The sequence below is a fragment of the Arachis duranensis genome, chromosome 10 (assembly GCF_000817695.3).
Source record: "Arachis duranensis cultivar V14167 chromosome 10, aradu.V14167.gnm2.J7QH, whole genome shotgun sequence".
NCBI classification, from domain to species: Eukaryota; Viridiplantae; Streptophyta; class Magnoliopsida; order Fabales; family Fabaceae; genus Arachis; species Arachis duranensis.
Genome location: NC_029781.3, coordinates 58,182,922 through 58,207,469, shown reverse-complemented (window position 1 = coordinate 58,207,469; position 24,548 = coordinate 58,182,922). Strand labels below are relative to the sequence as shown.

The 24,548-nt window shown below is 37.5% G+C and overlaps 1 non-coding gene across 1 annotated transcript; it reads left to right on the top strand.

Moving 5' to 3' along the window:
- The first annotated feature begins 1,562 nt into the window (after window positions 1-1,562).
- LOC127743624 (small nucleolar RNA R71) lies at window positions 1,563-1,670 on the top strand. Its single transcript, XR_008005008.1, has one exon. It is a non-coding gene; the product is annotated as a small nucleolar RNA R71 (small nucleolar RNA).
- Window positions 1,671-24,548: the final 22,878 nt, after the last annotated feature.

Genomic DNA, 24,548 nt, shown 5'->3' with positions numbered 1-24,548 from the left:
ATGGAGAGAATTGGATGAAGCTTTTCATGCTTTTTCTCCATGTTTACAGAAGAAGATCCTTGAGCCTTAAACACAAGGTAGTCCTCATTCAATTAAAGGACTAACTCTCCTCTGTCCACATAAATCACAGCCCTTGCGGTGGCTAGGAAGGGTTTTCCAAGGATGATAGATTCATCCTCATCCTTCCTAATGTCTAGGATTATGAAGTCAGCAGGGATGTAAAGGCCTTCAACCTTCACTAAGACATCCTTTACAAGTGCATAAGCCTATTTCGTTGATTTGTCTGCCATCTCTAGTGAGATTCTTGCAGCTTGTACCTCAAAGATTCTTAGTTTCTCCATTACGGAGAGTGGCATGAGGTTTATACCTGATCCTAGGTCATACAGAGCCTTCTCAAAGGTCATGGTGCCTATGGTACAGGGTATTAAGAACCTTCCGGGATCCGATTTTTTCTGGGGTAATTTTTGCTGAACCAAGGCATTCAGTTCATTGATGAGCAATGGAGGTTCCTCCTCCCAAGTTTCATTACCAAATAACTTGGCATTCAGCTTCATGATTCCTCCTAGATACTGAGCAACTTGCTCTTCAGCAATATCTTCATCCTCTTCAGAGGAAGAATACTCATCAAAGCTCATGAATGGCAACAGTAAGTTCAGTGGAATCTCTATGGTCTCTGTATGAGCCTTAAATTCCTTTGGTTCTTCATTAGGGAACTCCTTAGTGGTCAGTAGACGTCCATTGAGGTCTTCCTCACTGGAAATTACTGCCTCTTCCTCCTCTATAGGTTTGGCCACTTTGGATATATTGATGGCCTTGCACTCTCTCTTTGGATTCTCTTCTGTATTGCTTGGGAGAGTACTATAAGGGATTTCAGTAACTCTTTTACTCAGCTGACCCACTTATGTCTCCAAATTTCTAATGGAGGATATTGTTTCAGTCATGAAACTGAGAGTGGTCTTAGATAGATTAGAGACTATGGTTGCTAAGCCAGAGAGGCTCTGCTCAGAATTCTCTGTCTGTTACTGAGGAGATGATGGAAAAGGCTTGCTATTGCGAAACCTATTTTTTGCACTATTATTATTGTTGAAGCCTTGTTGAGGCTTCTGTTGATCCTTCCATGAGAAATTTGGATGATTTCTCCTTGAAGGATTATAGGTGTTTCCATAGGATTCTCCCATGTAATTCACCTCTTCCATTGTAGGATTCTCAGGGTCATAAGCTTCTCCTTCAGAGGAGCCTTCTTTAGTACTGCCGGATGCAGCTTACAATCCAGTCAGATTCTGAGAAATCATATTGACTTGCTCAGTCAATATTTTATTTTGAGCCAATATGGCATTCAGAGTATCAATCTCAAGAACTCCTTTCTTCTGAGTCATCCCATTATTCACAGGATTTCTTTCAGAAGTGTACATGAACTGGTTATTTGCAACCGTCTTAATGAGTTCTTGGGCATCTGTAGGGGTTTTCTTCAGATGAAGAGATCCACCAGTAGAGTGGTCCAATTACATCTTGGACAACTCAGACAAACCATCATAGAATATACATAAGATGCTCCATTCTGAAAGCATGTTAGAAGGAAATCTTCTGATCAATTGCTTGATTCTTTCCCAAGCTTCATAGAGGGATTCACCTTCCTTCTGCCTGAAGGTTTGGACTTCCACTCTAAGCTTGCTCATCTTTTGAGGTGGAAAGAATTTGGCCAAGAAAGCATTGACCAACTTTTCCCAAGAGTTCAGGCTTTTCCTAGGTTGTGAGTCCAACCATATCCTAGCTCTGTCTCTTGCAGCAAAGGGAAAAATTATATGTTTGTAAACCTCGGGATCAACTGCATTGGTCTTAACATTTTCATAGATTTGCAAGAATTCAGCTAAGAACTGATGAGGATCTTCCAATGAAAGTCCATGAAACTTGCAATTCTGCTGCATTAGAGAAACTAATTGAGGCTTAAGCTAAAAGTTGTTTGCTCCAATTGCAGGAATTGAGATGCTTCTTCCATAGAAGTTGGAAGTTGGTGCAGTAAAGTCACCAAGCATCTTCCTTGCATCTCCACCATTGTTCTCAGGTTCGGCTTCCATGTTTGCCACTTTTTCAAAATTTACTGTAAGGTCCTCTCCAGAGTGTGTGCTTTACCTTCTCTTAGCTTCCTCTTCAGAGTCCTTTCAGCTTTAGGATCAGCTTCAACAAAAATGTCATTATCACTGTTCCTGCTCATATGAGAAAGAAGAGAACAAAGAGAGTAGTGGAATTCTCTATGTCACAGTATAGAGATTCCTTTATGTGTTAGAGGAAAAGAAGAATAGAAGAATGAGGTAGAGAGAGAATTAGAAGAATTTGAACACAGAGAGAGGGAGAGGGTTCGAATTATTAGATGAGTAGAAGAGAAGTGTTAGTAAATAAATAAAATAAATAGAAAGAGATGAGAGAGAGTATTTGAATTTTTAAGAAGAGGGAAAAGAAAAATATTTTTATTTTTATTTAATTAATTAAGTTAGTTTCGAAAATTTGAAAAAAGAAATACGAGAAAATTAAAAACTAAAACAATTAGTTAATAAAAAATATTTTTGAAAAAGTGGTTAGTGATTTTCGAAAATTAGAAGTGGAAAAGTAGTTAGGTGGTTTTGAAAAAGATAAGAAATAGTAAACTTTTTTAAAATTAAAACAAACAAGTCAAATAATTAGTTGAAAAAGATTTGAAAATAAATTTTGAAAAGATAAGAAGTTAGAAAAAGATTTTGAAATTAAAATTTTAAAAGATATGATTGAAATTTGTTTTGAAAAAGAATTGAAAAAGAAATTAAAAATATTTGATTTTTAAAATTAAAGTTGATGACTTGACTAATAAGAAACAAAAAGATATGATTCTAGAATTCAAAGATTGAATCTTTCTTAACAAGAAAGTAACAAACTTGAAATTTTTTGAATCAAAACATTAATTGTTAGCAAGGATTTTCAAAAATATGAAATAAAATTAAGAAAAATATTTTGAAAAATTAATTTTAAAATTTTCGAAAACATTAAAAGAAAAATGAAAAAGATTTTGAAAAATTTTAAGAATGAAATTCGAAAACAAAAAAAAATGAAAAAGAATTGATTTTGAAAAAGATTTGAAAAGATAAAGTTTTTAAATTGAAATTTTGACTTGACTAACAAGAAACAACTAAATTTTAAAATTTTTTGACCAAGTCAACTCAGAATTTCGAAAATTATGAGAAGAATAAGGAAAAGATATTTTTTTACTTTTGAATTTTTAATGAGGAGAGAGAAAAACAACAAAATGAAACAAAATATAAAAATTTAAGATCAAAACAAATAATGCATGCAAGAACACTTTGAATGTCAAGATGAACACTAAGAACACTTTGAAGATCATGATGAACATCAAGAACATATTTTTGAAAATTCTTAAGAAAAGAAAGACATACAAGACACCAAACTTAAGAACTTTTGTACTAGGGACACTAACAATTCGAAAATGCACCAGAAAAATAAGAAAAGACACAAAACAAGAAAAATTAAAGATCAAACAAGGAAAATCATCAATAACAACTTGAAGATCAAAGAAGAATACAATGCATGAATTTTCAAAAATCTAAGAAAAATTAAAAACATGCAGTTGACACCAAACTTAAAATTTGACACTAGACTCAAACAAGAAACACAAATTTTTTTGGTTTTATGATTTTATTAAATTTTTTTCGTATTATTTTATTTTATTTTAATTTATTTTTTTAAAACTTTTTGAAAAGAAAATAAAGGTTGAAACAAGAAAGAAGGTTACCTAATCTAAGCAATAAGATGAACTGTCAATTGTCCAAACTCGAACAATCCCCGCCCACGGTGCTAAAAACTTGGTGCACGGAATTGTGATCACACTTTTCACAACTCCGGTACAAATAACCAGCAAGTGCACTGGGTCATCCAAGTAATAAAACATTACGCGAGTAAGGGTCGATCCCACGGAGATTGTCGGCTTGAAGCAAGCTATGGTTATCCTGTAAATCTTAGTTAGGCGGATTCAATTGGTTATGAGTTTTGATAATTGAAAGACAAATAAAACGTAAATTAAAATATAGATACTTATGTAATTCATTGGTGGGAATTTCAGATAAGCGTTTGGAAATGCTTTGTCGCTTCTAAACCTCTGCTTTTCTATTGTCTTCATCCAATCATGCGTGCTCCCTTCCATGGCAAGCTATATGTTGGTGGATCACCGGTGTCAATGGCTACCATCCGTCCTCTTACTGAAAATGGTCCAGGTACGGTTTCTGTACAGCTAATCAACTGTCGGATCTCTCGTCTCGGATGAAAAATACCAGGCACAGCTACTGCATGGCTAATCATCTGTCGGTTCTCACTTGTGTCGGAATAGGATCTCTCTATCCTTTTGCACACTATAACTGCACCTGACATTCGTGAGTTTGAAGCTCATCACAGTCATCCCGTCCCAGATCCTACTCAGAATACCACAGACAAGGTTTAGACTTTCTGGATCTCGGGAATGCTGCCAATTGGTTCTAGCCTCTACCATGAAAGTTCTAATCTCGCGGATTCAAATGCTATGTTTTCAGGAGAGGCAAGTCAAATCTGTGGATCAGAGAACCAAGAGACTATACTCCAGCTGTCGTCTGATGAGCAGATAATGTATACGCTTTTTGGCATTGTTTTTACATAGTTTTTAGTATGTTTTAGTTACTTTTTAGTATATTTTTATTAGTTTTTGTGCAAAAATCACATTTCTGGACTTTACTATGAGTTTGTGTGTTTCTTTATAATTTTAGGTATTTTTTGGCTGAAATTGAGGGACCTGAGCAAAAGTCTGATTTAGAGGGTGAGAAAGGATTGCAGATGCTGTTGGATTTTGACCCTCCTGCACTCGAAGTGGATTTTCTGGAGCTACAGAAGCCCAATTGGCGCGCTCTAAATTGCATTTGAAAGTAGACATCTTGGTCTTTCCAGCAATGTATAATAGTTTATACTTTGCTCGAGATTTGATGGCCCAAACATGCATTAAAATGCCCACCAAAGACCCTTTTCTGGCATAAAACGCCGGAACTGGCACCAGAACTGGAGTTAAATGCCCAAACTGGCATCCAAGCTGGCGTTTAACTCCAAGAATGGCCTATGCATGTGAAAGCTTCAAAGCTCAGCCCAAACCCACACCAAGTGGGCCCCAGAAGTGAATTTCTGCACTATCTACACTTAGTTACCTATTTTCTGTAAACCCTAGTAACTAGTTTAGTATAAATAGCACTTTTTACTAGTGTATTTCATCTTTGGACCCTTTTCTAGACTTGATGCTTGGCTGGCCTCACAGCCATGCCTAGGTTATTTTCTCTTATGTATTTTCCAACGGTGGAGTTTCTACACCTCATAGATTAAGGTGCGGAGCTCTGCTGTTCTTCATGAATTAATGCAAGTACTATTGTTTCTCTTTCAATTTCACGCTTACTTCTTCTCCATGATATACTCTCGAACTTAATTCAGTTAAGTCAGAATGAAGGGGGTGACTCGTGACAATCACCCACTATCTTTGTTACTCGCTTAGCCAAGATCCACGTGCCTGACAACCACAAACGGTCTACATAATGTTCAATGTAGTCATTAGACGATAGCCAGAGTATAGTCTCTTGGGTCTCTGATCCACGGACCGAGTCCGTGAGGTTAAAACCTTCGTGGTATATGATAAACCCCAATTCGTGGTTTATTTTGTGCTTAATTTAGGAGATTTCATCACCTTTTCCCACATTTATTCAATAAAATAGTATGGTTTTATAATTCTTCCTTGAATTGTGCTTAAGTGTAAAAACATGCTTTTTAGGCCCTTAAATTGGTGATTTTAACTCACTTTAATTCCATTCTATGCTTTGATGTGTTTGTTGAGTGATTTCAGGTTCATAAGGCAACTATTGGATGGAAGCAATGAGTAAAAAAGCATACAAAGGGGAGAATGCATGAAAAAACAAAGATTAGGAATGAATGCATCAAAGGACACGCACACGCGCAAGGCGCGCACGCGCAAAAGTGGTCTCACCAATAGACACGCACGCGTATATGCCGCGTCTGCCCAGATGGAGAATTTGCCAATCGATGCGCGTGCACATGGCGTGCACGTGCCAATACTCTCACATGGCCCGCTTAAAGGCAAAACGCTAGGGGGCAATTTCTGAGCTGCCCAGGCCCAAATCCAACTTGTTTCTGAGTGTATTTCATGCAGAATTGAAGTCTAAGCAAATGGGGGAGCAATTGTTTGTAGTTTAGCATCATGTAGTTTAGTTTCTAGAGAGAGAAGCTCCCTCTTCTCTCTAGAATTAGGTTAGATTAGGTTAATTTCATCTTAGATCTAGGTCCAATTTCATGTTTTCATCTTATTTCTTTTATGAATTCTTGCTTCTACACCTTCATTCTCTTAGTTTGTGATGTTAATTTTACTTTTATCCCTCTTTGTTCATGAGTGATGAACGCTTATTGGAAATGGATTTTTCTTTAATGCAATTGATGTTTGATGTCCTCTTTATTGTTGATCTTGTTTAATTGCACTTGGTAGTTGTTAGATTTTACTATTTCTTGTCATTTATTATGCTTTCTTTTTATGTCTTCCAAGTGTTTGACAAAATGCTTGGTTGGGTTTTAGAGTAAAATTATATGCTCTTGGCTTGGGAAGGTAACTTAGAAACTCTTGAGTTGCTAAAGTCCAAGTGATTGATGATTGGGAGCCATTGACCTTTGATCTCACTAATTGAATTGGTGGAGAACTAGGACTTATGGACTTGGATTGACATAGCTCATTTGACTTTCCTTTATCATTTAGAGGATGACTTAATGGGGTTGATCCTTGCCAATTCTCATGTTGTGGTTAGTGATAAGGATAGAGATCCTTGACCACCAACCCTTGCCAAGACCTTTTTGTTATTTAAATTTCCTTATCATTTACTTTTCATGTCTTTTATTCCAAAACCCCCAAAAATATACTTCATAGCCAATAATTGACCACTTCATTGCAATCCTCGTGAGACGACCCGGAGTCCAAATACTCTGGTTAATTCTTATTTGGGGTTTGTTCTTTGTGACAACCAAATTTTTGCATGAAAGGATTATTGTTGGTTTAGAAACTATACTTTACAACGAGACTTCATTTGTGAAATTCTAAACCGTCAAGAAACTCGTTCATCAAAATGGCGCCGTTGCCGGGGAATTGTAATGGTGATATATTGTTGGCTATTGTATATATTGTGAATAGCTTGATTTTTGGTTTGTTTGTTAGTTTTTGCTAGTTGTAGGATTTTTTTTCTCTTTGTTTCTTGTTAGCTTTTGTTTTTTATTTTCTCTTTTACTATGAATTCTCATCCTTTTGGCTATGAGCATGGTTACAACTATGTTGTAGGAAATGGAAGCTTCAATGGAGATGTGCATCAAGGATTTGGAGATCAAATGTGGGAGGAGCCCCAAGCTTATGGACGACCTTCTTGGCAACAACCTCCTCCGGCTTCTTATAGGTACAATTCAAATTTTGATGCATACCAATCTAATGTATGTGATGACCCTCATTGTGGTTGTCAACCACAATCATCGTATGCATATGAACCCCCTCCCCAATATAGCCCTTCACCATACTCACAAGCCTCATACCACCAACCACCTCCATATGATCCTAACCCATATCCACCATACCAACCACCATATGAACCATCTCTAGAGCCACCACCATTCCAATACTAATACTCCCATAAACCACAAAGTCCATACACACCACCTCAAGAATTTCACCAATATGAACCACCTTCCAATTACAACAATTTTTTCTCAAACAATGAACCTTCTCTTCCACCATCGCCTCCCGATGAAGCCCCTATGCTAGAATTGAGAGATCTTGAATCTCAACTCCTAAGGCGATAAGAGGAGGATAAAAAGTAGTTTGCGGAGTTAAGAGAAAAAATGGCTATCATAGTAAAAGCCATTGGTAACATAGTCTCATCCCACCTAAGCCTATGCGATCAAGGCACTCCCATTGTTGAATGTGGAGAAGCACCCAAGGAGCTTAGTGAGGGAATGAACTAGAAGCTCCAAGGTGAAGAAGAGGAGTTAAAGCAAGAAATGCAACAAGAGGAGGAGGTAGAGGTTATTGAACCAAAGGAAGTAGTGGTTGGCACCTTAAGATATGTTGAGTACATAGAGGAATCACAAGTTGAAGAGCCTTCTTCCATGGAAGTTGAAGTTGATGTTGAGGAAGAGAGTGCACAATCTCTAAAGCATAATGTGATTGAAGAAATGGAAGAAGTATTCCAAGTAATAGGCCCTCTTATTTATGATGATTCCATACCAACATATGATCCTTTTGAGCTTGAAGAATCTTTCCCCACTATACTCAGAATTGATGAGGAGGTATACTTCACTCAACCTTCTATTTATGATTTGAGTGATGGGAAAGAGCTTGAAGAAATTGGTGAAGAAGAGCTTGAACTTGAGGAAGCTTGGCAAGGGACGAAGCTTGAAGAACCTTGCCAAGTGGTGGAAGCCTTTAGAAGGGGATGGACGGGAGTGGAACATGCTTTAGCAAGACTGTTGGGAACCACTCCACCTAAGTTGTCATCTAATCCTTCATTTGAGTGGGTAAAACTTCTAACTCTTAGCTTTGTAATGCCACTTGAATATGGTTTGCTTGAGATGGATGGCCAACTTAGGGCGCTTTGTGGAATTAAGCGTAAGAGGAGGATGTTTAGTGGTTGGCGGTGTAAATTTAGGTTCATTGTGGTTGAAGCTTCAAGGAGCAAGGGTTGGTATAGTGCTCAATTGAATGGGTCTAGGAGGATAGTTTGGTGCTTCCATGAGAATTCATCCGTCTTGCCACCCGGAGAAAATCACCATGATCAACTCAAGGACGGGTGTGAAAACAAAGTGTGGGATCCCGGATCACACAAGGAGAATCAACTTTGGGAGCCCATGGTTTGTGAAGAACTCCATCAAAGCTTGGAGTTATTAACCTTGAATGATGAACCACAATGGAAGTCCAAGCATTGGTAGATGTTCAAGGATGGATTCAAGCACAAGCTGATGTGTGGAAAATGATCCAACACAAAACTCACCGGCAAGTGTACCGGGTCACAACAAGTAATAAAACTCACGGGAGTAAGGTCGATCCCACAGGGATTGAAGGATTGAGCAATTTTAGTTCAGTGGTTGATTTAGTCAAGCGAATCAAGTATTGGTTGAGTGATTTTGTATCCAACAGTAAGTAAATAGCAGAAAATGTAAAGGGGGAGGGATGAATTGCAGAAATTAAAGAGAACTAAAAGTAAAAGTGCTGAATCTTAAAGAACAAGAAATTAAATGACTGAAACTTAAAGTGCAAGAAATGTAAATTGCAGTAACTTAAAGTGCACGAAATATAAATTGCTTGAATGGAAAAAGGGATTTGAGGACTGGGAATTCAGAATTTAAGCAAGGAAAATTAACTTGCAGCAATTATCAAAGCAAGAGATGAATTGAAATTGTATAGATCTCAAATAGAAATGGAAATTTGATTGCAGTAGTGGTTCAACAGAAGCACCAAAAGGAAAATTGGATCTCAGGACTCCAGAGACTAGCTAGCAAAGTCTAGATCTCAATTGCCTTCCCAGATCCAAGTTCACAAAGCAATTAAAGAGAAATTGAAGAATGAAGTAGTAAAGGAAATTGAATTCAACTCAATTATGCAGTAGGAAAATCACAGAGATCTTAAATGGAGATTGAAACAGAAGTTCCTCAATTCTTCACACTCAAGACTCAATCAAGAAAAGTAAAAAGTGCTCAAGCAAGAACAAGGAAGAAGAGAGATCAATTCTCCTTCCCAATTCTCTAAGATTTCAGTTCAAAGCTCTCAAAGAAAATGAAGTCTAAAGATGTAAAAATTCAAAAATCAAAAGAGGTCCTTATTACATCAAACTATCTCCTATTTATACACTTTCTATTCTTGGATGTTGGAATTTGAATGGGCTTTTGATTTGGTGAAGAAATGAATTAAATTGGATTTTTAATCCAATTTTCAGCCCATGAAGAATTTGGTTCCAGGAGGCTGCTCTGCTCTTGTGGAGAGCAGAGCAGGGAAATCTAGCATGAGGCCTCGTGCGTGCTTGTGCTGCGTGTGTAGCATCAGGATGCTGCCCTGCCCTTGCGGAGAGCAGGGCAGTGTGCGAGCGTGCTTGCTGCTGGCCAGTTACTTGATGGTGCTTTTGTGAAAAAACGAATTTCCAACACACAAATCCAACTGGCAAGTATACCGGGTCGCATCAAGTAGTAATAACTCACTTAAAGTGAGGTCGAACCCACAGGGATTGATGGATCAAGCAACTTTAGTGGGTGATTAGTTTAGTCAAGCTAACATTGAAGTGAATTGTGTGAAGTTGATCAACAAAAAGTAAATTGCAGGAATGATAAAGTTGCAGAATGTAAATGGGCAGAAAACATAAAGAGCAAGAAAGTAAAATAGCTGAAACTTAAATTGCAAGAAAAGTAAATTGCATGAAAAGTAAAGGGGGGCTGGGTGCTGGAAATTAAAGAAAGCAATGGATCCAAGGCACGAAAAGTAAATTCTGATTTGCAGCAAGCTCAAAGGTAAAATGTAGAATGTAAATGTGCAGGAAATATAAATTGGAAGCAATGGAACAGAAAGTAAAAATTGCAGAGAAGAAAATTGTAGCAGAGAAGTAAATCAGCAAGAAAGCTCAATTCAAATATGAAATCTAAAAAGACAAGTGAGGATCTCAGGGAATTAATGAGACTAGAAAACAAGTCTAGATCTCAATCCCTTCCTTGATCCAACCAAGAACAATTGCAGAAGGAAAGAAGATGAGAGCAGTAAAGAGAGTTTTGGTTCAAATCCTTAATTCACTGAAATTTTGCAAAAGAATAACAAGAGAAATCTTAGACTAAGAGGGAAATAGAATTCCTTCACTCTCAATCCAAAACTTAAAAATAGAAAAGAGGAAAATTAAAAGAGAGAGCTCTCTACTACTACTCCTAATTCTCCCTAGTGGAGCTAACCTTCCCCCTTATGAAAATGAGAATGATGCCTTTATATAGGCTTTTTAAAAAATAAAATGAAATTGAAATGAAAAACAAATTAAATGAAAATCCTAATTCTAGCTTGTTCTTGTGCCTTTGAGTGATGATGTGGGCTTTGCTTGCTTTGGATTTGAAGAGAGATGGGTTTGGTTGGCCTTGGTTCTATTAAATTTAAATGGAATTTTGAGTGAATTTCCAGCCCAAGTGCTGCTCCCAGGAGGATGCTCTGCTCTTGTGGGGAGCGGAGCATTGCTGCTTGTGGTGTGTCTTGTGCGCGCAAAGTTCCTTGTCCGTGCCAAATTGTGCGTGACATGCTTCCCTGAGCCGTGTCAAGTTGTGCCTCATGCACCAAGGAATAATGCTCTGCTCTCCTTGTGAGCGGAGCATTGGTGCTTCCAAGGGGAGGTCCCAAGTTCAAACCCTTGTGAAAGCATTTGGTGAAATAATTTTCCTTGAATTTTTATGAAGAGAGCACGACATTGCTCTCACCAAGAGACCAGAGCAGAATAATGAGCGCTACTTTGCTTTGGAGTGAGGCTCCAGCTTCGAACCTTGGTGGAAGCATTGGCCGATTTTTTTACTTGATTTTGGCCCTTAAAGATGCCTTTCACTCGTGCCTCAATTTCATGCCAAATATAAATTGCTATATATCGTTGGAAAGCTCTGAATGTCAGCTTTCCAACGCAACTGGAAGCACATCAATTGGACATCTGTAGCTCAAGTTATAGCCCTTTGAAGGAGGTATGGTCATGCTGTGAGCGCCCAGATTTTAACTTAGCGAAAATTTACTTCCAACCTCACTTTGTTTCATCACGATATTGCTCTGCTCTTGGCAAGAGCGGAGCAATGTGCGTGCTGGTTGCTTCCTTCTTTGATTTGGTCATGGGCCACGCTTTTAAAAGCGTGGCCTAAGGCTCCAAAGTGTGCTCCAACTTCAAAGTGTGCCCCAAAGCTCTTTTGTTCTCCTTTTTAGCTTATTTTGTGCTTCTTTTCTTCTTTTTCTTCTTATTTCCTACAAGATTTATAAAATTAAAAGATCAAGGAAATATTCCAATTAAGCACAATAGAATGCAATATTTAAGTACTAATCATCAATTTCTTGTATGAAAAAGCATAGAAAAACAGGACATGGTGACATCTCATCACAACACCAAACTTAAACCTTGCTTGTCCCCAAGCAAGAAAAGAATCATGCAATAGAAATTGACAATCCAAGGTAAGAAGAGTAGCAAGTTAATGTTCATGGCAAGCTAGTTTTCTATGCATGCTACAATCACAAAAGAAATGTAAATGATTGATGCTTCTATCTAGCTCATTTTATAAAATCTTTTCCTTATAATTCTTCCTTGAAACAAGCTTTTGATTTTCTTATTAGCTTCTCCTTTTGGGTGCTTTGCCCCATGAGTTAATAACAAATCTACGACTTCTAAATGCTTTGTTTTCAAGTATTACCACTTGATACATAAGCACCACAAGCATTTAATTAGAGGACTTCATTAAGCTCATTTTTCTTTTCTTGACTCTCTAATCATTGATGCTCAGAGCCTTGAGCTTTGAGGGAGTGCTTTTGCACTTGAGCCTAGCCTTGACTTCTAAGTGTTTTGTTTTCAAGCATTTGGCTTGATACATAAACACTGCAAGCACTTAACAAATAAATTGCCATTGGTACTCAGAGCCTTCAGCTTTCCCATTCTTTCCCTTTTTCTTTTCTTGCCCTTTTTTGCATTTACTTTTTTTTCAATGTTTTCATGATTTCAAAAGATTTCACAAAATGTCCTAGATGAAAACTTCAATTAAATAAAATCCAATGTAATTGAGCAACAATTAATCATACTAGCTTTCCAATACTTGTATGCACATGCTAAACTCTTCTTTAATTCCTTTTTTGTTTATGATCATGATGATTTACTGCTTTTGAACTCACAGAATTCAAGTTGGTAGTTATAATGTCACAGCACCATGTTTCAATCAAAATTCAAGCTATGCTTAGTCATACCACACATGCATACAGAGAATATAAGGACAATCATGCAATTTAAAGTGCTGGAAACAAAGGAGAGAAAAAGGAACTTTACAACCTTGTAGTCCATCTTCTCTATTGTTGTCATTTTCCTCTTATTCTTCCCTTTCCCTTGCCAAACTTAGAATGCTTGCTCATCCTCAAGCAACAATTAGAACAATGGCTATGGGGCTAAGATGGATCATGAATGTCTTACACAATGAAATGTTAGTAGCACATGTGTTTTAAGCAAGCAAAATGAAAGATAACAATCAAGGCACCAGAGACAGAGACATTTTGATTGCAAACATAAGAAGGTGAGCACAATACATTGCATAAAAGATAAGTGGCACACCAAACTTAGTGTGACACTTTCACTTGGAATTAATGCAAGTATCTTGTAAGAATTAGAACCAAATTTTGTTGCGTAGCAACACCAAACTTAGAATGCAACCATATGTCAATTTATTTGAACTAAAACTAAACAAAAGAAACTATTATTTGTTAAATAGAATCACCAATTGAAGAGTCTGTCATGAATAAGGATGTCTTGGTGATGTATTAACAAAAACAGTTAATAAGCAAACTAGATGAAAGAATTTAAAAACAGAAAAATGACTAAAGCAAGTAGAATGAGAAAGTGTCAAATCAAAAGAGAAAAATAAAACTGCAGAGGCATTACGATTATGCAGACAAGAGTGTTGCTTTCATGATTTGCATAGAAAATAAGTAGCACACCAAACTTAGAATCTTGGTATGTCACTTTCATTTTTGATTTGATGCAATCATCCAAAAAGATTGAAAATAATTTGTTGCAAGGCAACACCAAACTTAGAATGTAATCATATGCCAATTTATTAAAATTTAAACAAAGCATGGAGAAGAATGTACCTACTGTCTACCTGTTCTTCACTTTCTTCCTCTTCTTCCAGTTTGTTAAGAGGAATGACCTCAAAAGGGGAGAAGATTCAGCTAGTGTCCTTTGTCTTGGCCTCTCCTCAGCAATCTTCCTTTTGCAAATGGCTTGATTGACCTTGCTTGCTGGACCAGGGACATGATTGGTGCTCTTGTTAGTTGCCTTCAATCCTTTGTATTCAAGACTTGGTTGCTGTGTGTTTATTGGATTTTTCTCCTCATCAAAAGCCTTTTGAATTGGTTGTTTCATGAGCCTTTTCTCTTTGCACTTCTTTGCTTCAGTTGAGTGTGACTTCTCTTGAGTGTCTTCCTCACTTTCTTGCTCTTCTACTTCCTCTTTTGCACTCAACAATTGACTTAATAGCAATTTTATGGAGGAGGTTTGTTATTCTTCCAAAGATTTCTTCATCTCCTCTTCATATTTCTCAATCACAGATTCAAGTGTTAAGGGTCTTTGGTTCAGGGAGGTTTGTGGAGGTTGTGAGTTTTCATGTTTCTTTATCTCAAGTGACTTCTGTGGATATACAGCTTCAGGTTCAATTGCCTCCTTCTCCTCATCCTCCATTGAAATTTCAATTGATATAGGAACCTCTTCTTCCTCTTCTTCACTCACAGATTATTCCTCATCCTTAACACTTGGTCATCCTGAATGAATCCTCCTTTGCTCTACATGCCCTTCTGTCTTCTTGAAGAGGAATTCTTGTTCTGTCCAGCGTTGTTTTTGTTCTTCCATAAATTGTTCTTGTCTTTCCAATAATTCTCTGGACTTTTGAAGGGGATCCTCAGTTACTAGCTCAAAAGATGAAGGTTGAGAGTAATTTTGTGGTTGGTGAGATGAGTTGTATGGATCTTGGAGGGAATTTTGTGTTGAGGCATAATCAAATGATGAACACTCTTCCAAGTATGCTCTGGCAGCATAATCAAGTGATAATGTCCTTAAATAATTAGAATGTGAATCATTGCATTTCCCTTCCCAGCCATCATTTGTGTACGTGCCATAATAGTATGAATCACTTTGTGGCTCTAGGAAATATTTCATTTCACTTGATTGTTCATACTCCTTTAATTCTTGGTGATACTCCCAACCACCATTAGAATAATGACTTGAATAATTTTATGATGGTGAGAAATATCCCATATGATTATCTTGTTCATCTTGTGGCTTTAAAGTGCATCCCCATGGATTGGAGTGCTTAGAATCTGTAAATTCTTGGGGATATTCCCAGCCACCATTAGAGATTTGTGATGGTGGGTGATATCCCAGAAAATTTGTTTGATCACAAGATGAGTTGAACTCTATTTGAATTTTGTAAAACACAACACCAATGAAAATTGAAGTTCATGTCTCAGAGAAGAACTTCTAAGTGAGGCAATATATAACTTAAACACCTTGATTTCAATTTAGAACAGAGAACAAAAACAAAAAATGCCTGATCTAGACTTCTCACCCACTTAATAATTGTTGATCTAAATCAATCCATGGCAACTGCGCCAAAAACTTGATGGTGCTTTTATGGAAAAACGAATTTCCAACACACAAATCTAACTGGCAAGTATACCGGGTCGCATCAAGTAGTAATAACTCACTTAGAGTGAGGTCGATCCCACAGGGATTGATGGATCAAGCAACTTTAGTGGGTGATTGTTTAGTCAAGCTAACATTGAAGTGAATTGTGTGAAGTTGATCAACAGAAAGTAAATTGCAGGAATGATAAAGTTGCAGAATGTAAATGGGCAGAAAACTTAAAGAGCAAGAAAGTAAAATAGCTGAAACATAAATTGCAAGAAAAGTAAATTGCATGAAAAGTAAAGGGGGGCTGGGTGCTGGAAATTAAAGAAAGCAATGGATCCAAGGCAAGAAAAGTAAATTCAGATTTGCAGCAAGCTCAAAGGTAAAATGTAGAATATAAATGTGCAGGAAATATAAATTGGAAGCAATGCAACAGAAAGTAAAAATTGCAAAGAAGAAAATTGTAGCAGAGAAGTAAATCAGCAAGAAAGCTCAATTCAAATATGAAATCTAAAAAGACAAGTGAGGATCTCAGGAAATTAATGATACTAGAAAACAAGTCTAGATCTCAATTCCTTCCTTGATCCAACCAAGAACAATTGCAGAAGGAAAGAAGATGAGAGCAGTAAAGAGAGTTTTGGTTCAAATCCTTAATTCACTGAAATTTTGCAGAAGAATAACAAGAGAAATCTTAGACCAAGAGGGAAATAGAATTCCTTCACTCTCAATCCAAAACTTAAAAATAGAAAAGAGGAAAATTAAAAGAGAGAGCTCTCTACTACTACTCCTAATTCTCCCTAGTGGAGCTAACCTTCCCCCTTATGAAAATGAGAATGATGCCTTTATATAGGCTTTTTACAAAATAAAGTGAAATTGAAATGAAAAATAAATTAAATGAAAATCCTAATTCTAGCTTGTTCTTGTGCCTTTGAGTGATGATGTGGGCTTTGCTTGCTTTGGATTGAAGAGAGATGGGTTTTTGGCCTTGGTTCTATTAAATTTAAATGGAATTTTGAGTGAATTTCCAGCCCAAGTGTTGCTCCCAAGAGGATTCTCTGCTCTTGTGGGGAGCGGAGCATTGCTGCTTGTGGTGTGTCTTGTGCGCGCAAAGCTCCTTGACCATGCCAAATTGTGCGTGACATGCTTCCCTGGGCCGTGTCAAGTTGTGCCTCATGCACCAAGGAATAATGCTCTGCTCTCCTTGTGAGCGGAGCATTGGTGCTTCCAAGGGGAGGTCCCAAGTTCAAACCCTTGTGAAAGCATTTGGTGAAATAATTTTCTTTGAATTTTTATGAAGAGAGCATGACATTGCTCTCACCAAGAGAGCAGAGCAGAATAATGAGTGCTACTTTGCTTTGGAGTGAGGCTCCAGCTTCGAACCTTAGTGGAAGCATTGGCCGATTTTTTTACTTGTTTTTGGCCCTTAAAGATGCTTTTCACTCGTGTCCCAATTTCATGCCAAATATAGATTTCCATATATCGTTGGAAAGCTCTGAATGTCAGCTTTCCAACGCAACTGGAAGCACATCAATTGGACATCTGTAGCTCAAGTTATAGCCCTTTGAAGGAGGTATGGTCATGCTGTGAGCGCCCAGATTTTAACTTAGCAAAAATTTACTTCCAACCTCACTTTGTTTCATCACGATATTGCTCTGCTCTTGGCAAGAGCGGAGCAATGTGCGTGCTAGTTGTTTCCTTCTTTGATTTGGTCATGGGCCACGCTTTTAAAAGCGTGGCCTAAGGCTCCAAAGTGTGCTCCAACTTCAAAGTGTGCCCCAAAGCTCTTTTTTTCTCCTTTTTAGCTTATTTTGTGCTTCTTTTCTTCTTTTTCTTCTTATTTCCTACAAGATTTATAAAATTAAAAGATCAAGGAAATATTCCAATTAAGCATAAAAGAATGCAATATTTAAGCACTAATCATCAATTTCTTGTATGAAAAAGCATAGAAAAACAGGACATGGTTACATGTCATCACAAGCCACCTTGATAAGGAGCTCCCCATAAGTCCAACTTAAGGACAATAAACAAAAGTGCTAGGTGGGAGGCACCCCACCATGGTAACATCTTTCCTTTTCTCTTTTTGTAAATATTGCTAATAATTAGTTTAATTTTATGTTTTGTTTGGTTAAATATGTTTATTTGGGAGTTTAGTGTGGTAAATAAGGTTTTATGTTGTTTTGGTAGTTGTTTGAAGGTTTGGAATGCTTGGATTGGTGCAAAAACATAGAAAATTTTTGAAAAATAGAGCACCATCCACGCGCACGCGCACTTTACGCGTACGCGTGACCCAAGTAATTTCAACCATCCACGCACACGCGTCATGCACGTGCACGCGTGGATTAAGTTTTCCACTTCCCATACATTTACCGGAGAGTTGTGCCTGAAGTGTGCCAACTTTATGCCCAATGCACGTGTATGCGCACTTCACTTTTTCAAGAATTTTATCTATAGGGCACCCCAATTGATTGAAAAAAAATTTTAGAACTTTCTTGAATTATATATTTTGTGGATCATGTTCTTGAGCTAAGAACACAAGCATGTGAGATTTGAGCCAAATTGTGTGCATTATTCTCTTTCTATGATTGTAATCTTTGATTTGTTTGATTTTATATGTCCATTATTCTATTTATACATGCAATTACATGATTGAGACCGTTGTTTCAATTAGCTCACTTACCTATATAGCCTACCTTTTATCTTCCACTGTTAACCAATTTTGAGCCTATGGTTAACCCATTTGTTCTTAATTTTAGCCAATTACAAGCCTAGAGTGAAAAACAATAAAAGTCCCTTGTTTGGATCTTTGATTAGCTTAGGCTAGTGAGAGTGTTTATTATTCAAGTTTGGGGAGAATTGGGAACATTGGTTGGGATGAAAGGGTGTTTTTGTATCTCCATATTTGGGAATTGGGTACATATTCATGTGTTAATTAAAGGCAAAACCATATGCATTGATACTTTTGTATATACTTGATTGCAAAAAGCAAAAAAAATAGATATATACAAAATAAAATATATATATATATATATGTCAAAAGAAAAAAAAGAAAGAAAGAGAAAAGCAATAAAAAGGGGACAAAATGCCCCAAGTAAAGCTCAATAAAAATCAATGCATGAGTGTGTGAAAAAGTGAAGAATGGGTAGTTAGGTTAGCTTTGAATTTTATAGGTAGTTATATAGGTTAGGTGGGAAGCTTAGGTTAATCAAAGATTCAAATTCTAGTCCACTTGACCCTAGCCCCATTACAACCTATGGGAAAGACCTCATGATATTTGTATGCATGCATGAAATAATTGTTGATTGTTAGATGAAAAAAAAATCTTAGAAAGCATGATTAAGGGGGAATTGAGTGAATCAACCCTATACACTTGAGTGCCTAGAGCGGATACACATCCGGTGAGGGTTCGATCGCTCAATTACATGTCTCCACCCATAATCATCTTTTCTTGCAAGTTTGTAAAATCTTTCAATGATTCAATTCAATTGTGGGTTGATTTGATTGCTATGGCTTTAACCCTTGTACTCATATATGTGTTCTTGGAAGTTGACATATTTTGACCAAGTAGTTGCATTCATTTAGATAGATTGCATGTAGATAGGTTGCATTTAGGTAGTTTGCATTGAATAAATTTTGATACCCCTTTGCTTCTTTCTTGATTTTAGCATGAGGACATGCTTATTTTAAGTGTGGGGAGATGCATACAAACATCATGAGGTCTTTCCCATAGGTTGTAATGGGGCTAGGGTGAAGGTAAGGATGCATATGGTCAAGTGGACTAGAATTTGAATCTTTGATTAACCTAACCTAACTACCCACCTAACCTATATAACTACCTATACAATTCAAATATAACCTAACTACCCATTCTTCACTTTTTCACACACTCATGCATTCTATCTTTGGTCACCACCACACACATGCATTGATTTTTATTGAGCTTTACTTGGGGCATGTTGTCCCTTTTTTTATTGCTTTTCTTTTTCTTTCTTTTTTTTTCTTTTGACATATATATATATTTTTTATTTTGTATATATCTATTTTTTTCTTTTTGCAATAAAGTATATACAAAAGTATCAATGTATATGGTTTTGTCTTTAATTAACACATGAATATGTACCCAATTCCCAAATATGGAGATACAAAAACACCCTTTCATCCCAATCAATGTTCCCAATTCTCCCGAAACTTGAATAATAAACACTCTCACTAGCCTAAACTGATCAAAGATCCAAACAAGGGACTTTTATTATTTTTTGCTCTAGGATTGTAATGTGCTAAAATTAAGAACAAATGGGTTAACCGTAGGCTCAAAATTGGTTAACAATGGAAGATAAAAGGTAGGCTATATGGGTAAGTGAGCTAATTGAAACAACGACCTCAATCATGTAATTGCATGTATAAATAGAATAATGGACATATAGAATCAAACAAATCAAAGATTACAATCATAGAAAGAGAATAATGCACACAAGAATGAAAATAATTGGTTATATGATCTAACCACACAATTAGGCTCAAATCTCACATGCTTGTGTTCTTAGCTCAAGAACATGATCCACAAAATATATAATTCAAGCAAGTTCTAATTTTTTTTCAATCAATTGGGGTGCCCTATAGATAAAATTCTTGAAAAATTTTATTATTTTGACTAAGCTTAATATACACATGTGCAATGCAACCAAAAATCCTAAGAGACCTAAAAGTGAAATGCAAAAGTGTTCGGATTAGAAACTTGTTACCCAAAAATGCTGAGTGGTCGGACGACCTCCCCACACTTAAAAATTTGCACTGTCCTCAGTGCATCCAAAGATGAGCAAGGGGGTACGACAACTTTCCTAGTAGCTACCTTCACCTGGTAGGTCAATCGGTTGCTGCGTGTTCTTCCTCCCGCTTCCATTTTTGCTTATGATGACTTATCCTGAAAATAGAATATAGGAGATAATAAGACAAGTAATTGCACAAGCAAGGAAGCATGGATTGTTGGAATGAGGTAATTCACTAGGATTGAGTGAGTGAGTTAATGTGACATTGATGAAAAATAGGCGTGTGGTCCTAACTTGCATGCGGTTTAGAACTCACACCCAAGAATTTAAAAGCCATGTCACAATTACAGAAAAGAAAACATGCACTTCACTCATTCTAGTGTGCTTGAGATACTTTAAATGAATTGTAGGTTAAGGCAACCAAACAAGTAGTGAAGAAGCATAAAAGCATTCAAGCAGAAATCAAGCAATTGTAAAATCGGATAATGCGTGGACATTAATTGATGTGTAGGCAGACTTACTGAACTAAATGGTATATGAAACTCACACAACAATCAATGACACATATTGAAGTTGTTGCAACACCTAAGTGACATAGAGGTGAAACACATGGATGCTATGGAACTTAGGAAAAAGAAGATAGAAATGAAAATCAATCACATAGCGAACATGGTCCACAAAGCTTTACAAAGCTAAAAAATATGTCACTAGGTAAGCTTTCGATCTAATTTCATAACTCTACAATCTCAATGCATGAAATAAGTGATGTGAATAAGGGTAAACCACAAATATGCATGATGCGTGGAAAATTCGTCTAGTAACAAATCTCCCTTCAGCAAGTATACCGAATTGTCGTCAAGTAATAACTCATAAAAGAGTGAGGTCGAATCTCACAGAGATTAACAGATTAAGAAATCAATGGTCAATTGATTATCCTAGTTAGACGAATCATATTGGAGTGATAAGCAACAAGGAAATGTAAATGGCATAAAAGTAAGGAAAGCAATAAAGTGCAGAGAAGTAAAATGGCAAGAAAAGTAAATGTAAGAACTAAAAATAAAATGAACATTGGGATCAAGAGATATTGCAATCCTCCAGATCAAGTTCATTCTCATCTTCTTCCTCAATCAATGCATTCATTGATCTCCTTGGCAATCTTAAGTGATTGGATCCCAATTCCTTGGAATTCAATCTCTCAAATCTAGATCAATAGCCAATTCCTTGGTCAATTGCTCATGAGAAGAGATGAAGTATGGTCACTGATTATACCACATGCATTCCCAAATCAAGTATTGGTAGGATTATAGTCACATATCCATCCAAACCCAATTTGGTCTAGCATGAGAAAGCATTTCTAGCATGATCTCTTCATTCCTCTTCCAAGATTCAAAAGAGATCCAAGTATGAATAGCTTCTTTTCCAAGATAACTACCCAATTGGATGAAGATCGAAAGCTCTCTAGTAAAATCAAGATAAAATATAAAAGAAGAAGAATGAGAACTACAATTGATCCAATGAATCACAATAGAGCTCTCTAACCCAATGGAAAGAGTTAGTTGGTCATTACTCTACCAAAATAGAAAAGAAAGAAAGTGCAGAAAAATAAAGATGAAGAATAAAACTGAAAATAAAACTTCCAAATTCATAAATGAAAAGTACAAAGAAAAGAAAGAGAAGGAAAAGTGTGTGAGGGGAGGGAGTCCGAAGACCCCTCTTCCAATCCCCAATTTCTAGCCCCCTCCCTTGAATGTACAAACTAAGGCCTTTATATAGGCTCTCCTAAATTACAAAATGAAATTAAAAGCAAATTACAATTAAATAAAAATTCCTATTCTAGATGCTTCTTGTGGCCTTGATTGGTTGACACTTGTGGGCTTGCTTCCTTGAGGTTGGGTGGTCCTTGAAAGAGAAGTGATCAAATTGAGGCCCATGGTGAAATGCTGCCCAATTGGTGTTTTTGGGGCTTAAAAGATGTCTCTTGTTTGTGCTTCAATTTCATGCCCACTGTTCCGAGGGTTACCTGAAACTGTAGGTCGATCTCGGATGAGATCTTCTGTACTGGTCGGAAGGCATTTGGCCGAGCTCTTTGAGAAGAGGTCGGGCATTTTGGCCGAGCTCTTTGAGAAGAGGTCGGGCATTTTGGCCGAGCTCTTTGAGAAGAGGTCGGGCATTTTGGCCGAGCTCTTTGAGAAGAGGTCGGGCATTTTGGCCGAGCTCTTTGAGAAGAGGTCGGGCATTTGGCCTGAAGAGGTCGGTCGGCTTGTCGCTAAACATCCCGGGTCGGGCAGCTTGACCCAGGGTATGAACAGTGCCCCTGCTTGAGTTCGATCTTTCCATGGGATCATGCTTTTCAGAGCGTCGATCTCTTTGGAAGTCGTGCTCAAGCATCTGTCTGGCTTGTTTCTTCATTGCTTTGCAATCTCTGTAGATTTTCTAGAGGTTTGGTGCTTCACAGTCCAACCTCTTTTGAGTGGTAGCGTGGGTTTTCTACCCTTGCCTTCTGGATCACGCCTTGCTTTAAGTTTGTGTTGGCAACCCTCTGCTTTGGCGAAGTTGTCCTTGCGGCTTGATATCCGGACTTTTAGTGATTTGTCCAATGATTTTTTTAGTGTTTTTTATGTAGAACCTTTTTTAGTCTCGGATGATGTTCGTAGCCCTGTTTGAGATTGTGCCTTCTTTGAGTGGGGTTGTATCCCTTTTGGCTAAGCACATTTGAGCCTTAAGTTGTTTCCCAACCTTTTGGCTTTGTTCTTTTTTGAAGTCGTACTTGCGCCTCTTCTTTAGCTGATGTCGACCTGTATGACTTTGCCCCTGCTTGAATTTGGACTTTTCCGTGAGACCATGCTTTCAGAGTTTCGATCTCTTCGGGGAAGTCGCGCTCAAGTATCCTGACTTTGGTCGATCTTTTGAATAGTTTCTCCTTATGCGAGTCTGATATTGCCCCTTTTACTTTGTTGAGGGGACTTTTTCAGCCTTCTTCCGACTTGTTTGTCTTCGCTGTTCGGGCTTTTTAGTCATAATCCAACAACTTTTTGGGTAGTTTTCCGATGGGGAACCTCTTTATAGTTTGTTTTGGATGACTTTCTAGCTCCGTCTTTGATTTGTGCTTTTTCCTTTTAAGAAGTGTCTTTTTCCAAGACTTCGTATTTTTTAGCAAAGCATTTCTGGCCTTCCTCTGGCCGTTGCGAGATGTTTTTGTCCTTTTTTGTGGATCTTTGTAGAGTGTAGGTACTTTATTGTCCGACCTCTTTTGATCACTTCTGATTTTGTCCCCTTTCTGCTTGGTCGAGGTGGTCCTTGGGGCTAACTTGTCCGACGACTTTTTAGTGTTCTTTGGTAGAACCTTTTTAGTTGGTCTGAACAATTTTGATAGCCTTTGTCATGGAGCCGTGGCTTTTTGGGCAAAGCTATGTCCCTTTTAGCGCACGCTTTTCGTTGGTCCAATCGTGTCGACGAGCTGTAGCTTTCGTTGGTCCAACTTCTTGTCGGTCCAAGCTGTGGTTTTCGTTGGTCCGACTTCTTCTTGTCGGTCCAAGCTGTAGCTTTTGTTGGTCCGACTTTTTCTTGTTGTTCCAAGCTGTAGCTTTGGGCCGACTTCTTCATGTCGGTCGCTTCTAAGTTATTTCTAGTAATCCTCTTTATTGGACCTCTGTCAGGTCTCTTTCAGGGATTACTTTTTATAACTTTTTTGTTTATGGGACGACTTCTTTACGTCAGTCCCTTCTCCAAGTTATTTTTGTAATCCTCTTTCTTGGACCTTTGTCAGATCTCTTTCAGGGATTACTTTTATAACTCTTTGGTAGTAGGAGTCCGACTTCGTTATGTCGGTCTCTTCTAAGTTATTTTTGTAATCCTCTTTCTTGGATCTTTGTCAGACCTCTTTCAGGGATTACTTTTATAACTTTTCATTTTGGGCCGTCTCTGTCATATCGGGCCCTTCTAAGTTAAAGTAATCGGACGATGAATTTGGTTTTCATCTTTGCCGACTTTGTCATGATCGGGCGGTGAATTTGGTGTTCACCTTGCCGACCTGCCGTAGTCGGGCGTCTTGGTAGGAAACTTTTTAGGGAATCTGAAATCTTTTAAACAATAAAATGAAGATAAGAGTGTGTACATGTTAGTACTTACCTTTCTAGGTCGGGAAATCTTTTTGGATCTCGTCCTGGCGCCCTTTTTAGATTGCAAGCATGCCATGACCTTGGTAGCTCTTGCCCTTCGAGGTTGGACACTTTGTAGCAACCTTTCCCAATTCTTCTAAACAACTTGGTATGGTCTTTTGGCTGCTAGCTTCTCTTCTCCCGGTCGACTTGTTCCGATGTCATTT